Source organism: Monodelphis domestica, chromosome 1, assembly GCF_027887165.1.
Source record: "Monodelphis domestica isolate mMonDom1 chromosome 1, mMonDom1.pri, whole genome shotgun sequence".
Classification (NCBI taxonomy): Eukaryota; Metazoa; Chordata; class Mammalia; order Didelphimorphia; family Didelphidae; genus Monodelphis; species Monodelphis domestica.
Genome location: NC_077227.1, coordinates 149,050,812 through 149,055,814, shown reverse-complemented (window position 1 = coordinate 149,055,814; position 5,003 = coordinate 149,050,812). Strand labels below are relative to the sequence as shown.

The 5,003-nt window shown below is 32.7% G+C and overlaps 1 non-coding gene across 1 annotated transcript; it reads left to right on the top strand.

Moving 5' to 3' along the window:
• The first annotated feature begins 984 nt into the window (after window positions 1-984).
• On the top strand, window positions 985-1,067 carry LOC130456745 (small nucleolar RNA U2-19). Its single transcript, XR_008915789.1, has one exon. It is a non-coding gene; the product is annotated as a small nucleolar RNA U2-19 (small nucleolar RNA).
• Window positions 1,068-5,003: the final 3,936 nt, after the last annotated feature.

Genomic DNA, 5,003 nt, shown 5'->3' with positions numbered 1-5,003 from the left:
TTGGCCTACCCTTGAGCAATTAATATTTCTGTAGTTGTTTAGATCTGACTTTATTTATGTGAAAAGTGTTTTGTAATTGTGTTTATATAGTTTCTGGGTTTGTCTCCGTAGATAGACTCCTCAATATTTTATATAGTTTACAGTTATTTTAAATGGAATTTCTCTATCTCTTCCTTGGCTTTTTTTGGTAATATATAGAAATGCTGATGATTTGTGTGGGTTTATTCTATAACCTGCAACTTTGCAGAGGTTGCTAATTATTTCAGCTAGTTTTTTAGTTGATTCTCTAGTATTCTTTAAATATATCATCAGCAAAGAATGATAGTTTTGTTACCTCGTTGCCTATATTGCTATGACTAGCATTACAGTGCAATATTGAATGATAGCGGTAATGATAGGTATCTTTGCTTTACCTGTGATCTTATTGGGAATGCTTCTAGTTTATCCCCGTTATAGATAATCCTTGATGATGGCTTTAGATAAATGCTACTTACCATTTTAAGGAAAGTTCCACTTATTCCTATGTTTTTCAGAGTTTCTAATAGTATTTATTTAGCATTATAATACTATTAACAGTATAATAATGACAGTTTCATTTTGTCAAAAACTTTTTCTGCATCAATTGAGATAATCATATGATTTTTTGTTGTTTTTGTTATTATGTGGTCAAATATGATGATAGTTTTCCTAATCTTGAACTAGACCTGCATTTTTGGCATCAATATCTCCTGGTCATATGTATGACCTTTGTGATATTTTGCTCTAATTTTCATGCTGGTATTTTATTTAAAATATTTGCATCAATATTCATTAAGGAAATTGGTTTATCATTTTCTTTCTCTGTTTTTTCTCTTCCTGGTATAGGAATCAGCACCATTTATGTATCACAAAAGGAATTTGTAAGGACTCTTCCTTTGCCTATTTTCCAAATAGTTTATTTATATAGTATTGAAGTTTCTATTGAGATCTATTCTAGTTGAGGTAGACCAATAATGAAAGATAGCCAGATATGAATATCAGTAGACCTTCTGGTCTTTGTGGTACATGATCTGTCTGTGTTTCTGAGAAGCAATAAAAGTTACAATGTTTTCTGAGAAGACTGTAGGGTGCAGAGTGTGAGTAAGAATGTAGATTTAAAAAAAGGGATGACTAAGAACATGAGTCTTGTTGAGTGACGTATAGGTGTATGAATATGGCTAATCAATTCTGTGCAGTGATAAAAATGCCTCTTCTGATGATCTTTTAATTGTTTAATTGATTTGAACTGAGTTCTAGAAATATAAAAAAAGTATTGAAATTAATAGTTCCTTAAACATTTCACTTTTAAAAGAATTCACTTTTGAATATACCTAGTTCTGGGTGTCATTCTCTGTAAAGAAATTTTTGTGTCTATGATTTATTCTTCTATTCACTCATTCTTTAGTTTCCAATTAATTTTAATCTATATATCTATGACCCATTTATTGAGTATAATTTATTGCATTATTATTTGAAAGGGATGCATTTAATATTTCTACTTTTCTGCATTTGGTTGTGATGTTTTATGCCCTAAAATATGGTCAATTTTTGGGTAGTTGCCATATACCACTAAGAAAAAGGGATATGCCTTTATATTTCCAGTCAATGTCTTCTAGAATCTATCATATCTAACCTTTAAAAAATTCTATTCCTCTTAACTTCTTTCTTATTTAATTTTTGGTTTGATTTATCTAGTTATAAGAGGGAGAAATTGAAGTCTACCACCAGCATAATTTTACTGTTTCCTCCTATAATTCTTTTTAAATGTTTTAAGAATCTGGATGCTATACTGTTTGCATATATGCTTATTATTGATTTTACTTCGTTGCCTTTGGTACCTTTTAGAAAGTATAGTTTTCCTGCTTATCTCTTTTAATTAGATCTATTTTTACTTTTGCTTTGTCTGAAATTACAGTTGCTACCCCTGCTTTGTTTTTTACTTCAGCTGAAGTGTAAGATATTCTACTCCAGCCCCTTACCTTTACTCTGGGTGTGTCCATCTGCTTCAAATATGTTTCCTGTATACAATATATTATTGGATCTTATTTTTAATCCTCTCTGTTCTCCATTTCCATTTTGTTGATGAGTCATATTCACACTCACAGTTATGATTACTAACTGTATTCTCTACCCTTTTGCTTCTAATCACCACTTTCCCCAATCTTCCGTCCTGAGTTAAATAATTCTTAAATTACCTCTCTTTGACTTGTTTTCCAAGTCAAATTCTTTTTTCCAATGAGATAGTTCACATTTTCTTATGTTTTTTAATTATTTTGATATTTTTTATTATTTGTAAAAGTCTCATGGAGTCATTAACTTTGAGTGCCCAATCCCAACTTTTAAGAAATTATTTTCTTTGATGAGCTTTTGTACATCCCTTCCCCCCCACCCCAGTTAGGCCAATTTGACTTTTTAAGAAGTCCCTTTCTTAGTGAATTTTTGTGTCCCCTTACCATTAAGCCAACTACGTTTAAGGTGTTTTTTTTTCTTCATTATTTTTTGTGGCTCTTTTACTGAACTGTTCTCTTTCCTTAATTTTATTGCATAACTTTCTTTTCCAAAATTTCCACTACCTTCATGTATCTTTCTTTAATTCTTCCAGAAATCTCTTCTGGTCTTGCATCCAATTGGCATTTTTCTTCAAGGCTTTGCTCGTAGCTATTTTCACATTGTTGTTTTCTTCTAACTTTATGTTGTGCTTTTACCTGCCACTGTAGTAGCTTTTTATGGTCACATTCTCTTTTTGTTTTTTGCTCATTTCTCCAGTCTATTTCTTAACTTTGAACTTTGTGTTAAAGTTGGGCTCTGCTCACCTGGAGGTGGGGGAAGCACTTTGCCAAGATTCAGGTTGCTTTGTGCTTCTGTTTTCTGGGAATATATAAGTATTCAGTGATTTCAAAGCAATATCATCCTGAGAGAGGTATGCTCAATGCTTTTTAGTATGCTCTGGTCTTTACCCTGATCTCCTGTAAATACAAGTGCTGATTCTTCTCTTGGCCCTGGAACTGTGATCAGAGTCCTGCTCCTTTATGACCAATCACAAATATTCCTCTTCACCCTGGAACTGTGACCCATATCTGTGTATGGGTAAGAGAGTTGCCATTCAGTGCCAACAAAGGTCTTTTGTAATGTCTTTCTGACCAGTTGTCTGAACTCTTTACCATCTCTGGGCTGTCTGTTGCTACTAGGCCAAGGGCCTAGTGTTATAAACCTCTCCTATTCATCTCATAAGTCATTTTAGGCAGGAAAATTTTCCCTCTCTGATCTTTTAGTTTGCACTGATACTTCAAAATTTGATTTGAAGTATTATTTTTAAAATGTTTGGAAGATTTGACAGAAAAAGTCAAGAAGGAGTTCTACCAAATTCATTTTACTACACAAACATGGTACTGATCCCAAAGTGAGGCAGGTCAAAAACAGAGAAAGAAGACTATAGGCCAATCTCCCTAATGAATATAGATGCAAAAATCTTAAATAGGAAACTAGCAAAAAGACTCCAGCAAGTCATCACAAGGGTTTTTCACTATGACCAGGTAGGATTCATACCAAGAATGCAAGGATGGTTCAATATTAGGAAAACCATCTACATAATTGACCATATTAACAAGCAAACTGACAAAAATCATATGATTATCTCAATAGGTACAGAAAAAGCCTTTCATAAAATAAAACACCCATTCCTGAAAACACTAGAAAGTATAGGAATAGAAGGGTCTTTCCTAAAAATAATAAACAGTATATATCTGAAACCATCAGCAAACATCATCTGCAATGGGGATAAACTAGAAGCCTTCCCAATAAAATCAGGAGTGAAACAAGGATGCCTATTATTTAACATTGTACTAGAAACACTAGCAGTAGCAATTAGAGAAGGAAAAGAAAATGAAGGTATTAAAATTGGCAATGAGGAGACCAAGTTATCACTCTTTGCAGATGATATGATGGTTTACTTAAAGAATCCGGGGGAATCAACCAAAAAGCTAGTGGAAATAATCAACAACTTTAGCAAAGTTGCAGGATACAAAATAAACCATCATAAGTCATCAACATTTCTATATATCTCCAATCCATCTCAGCAGCAAGAATTAGAAAGAGAAATTCCATTTAAAATCACTCTAGACAATATAAAATACTTAGGAATCTATCTGCCGAGACACAGGAACTATATGAACACAACTACAAAACACTATCCACACAATTAAAACTAGATCTAAACAATTGGGAAAACATTGATTGCTCATGGGTGGGTTGAGCTAACATAATAAAAATGACACTCCTACCCAAATTAATTTTCTTATTTAGTGCCATACCCATTAAACTACCAAAAAACTTCTTTTCAGAATTAGAAAAAAATAACAAAGTTCATTTGGAAGAACAAAAGATCAAGGATATCCAGGGAAATCATGAAAAAAAAAGTAAAGGAAGGAGGAGATCTCAAACTATACTATAAAGCAGTGGTTATCAAAACAATTTGGTATTGGCTAAGAGACAGAAAGGAGGATCAGTGGAATAGACTTGGTGTAAATGACTTCAGCAGGACAATCTATGATAAACCCAAAGATCCCAGTTTTGGGGAACAGAACCTACTTTTTGATAAAAAACTGCTGGGAAAATTGGAAGACTACCATCTTCCAACTACTGGGAGAGATTAGGTTTGGATCAACATCTCATACCCTACACCAAGATAAACTCAGAATGGGTGAATGACCTGAATATAAAGAAGGAAACTATAAGAAAATTAGGCAAACACAGAATAGTATACTTGTCAGATCTTTGGGAAAGGAAAGACTTTAAAACCAAGCAAGAGCTAGAAAAAAATCACAAAATGTAAAATCAATCATTTTGATTACATCAAATTAAAAAGTTTTTGTACAAACAAAACTAATGTATCCAAAATTAGAAGGGAAGCAACAAATTGGGAAACAATCTTCATTACAAAAACCTCTGACAAAGGTCTTATCACTCAAATTTATAAAGAACTAAAC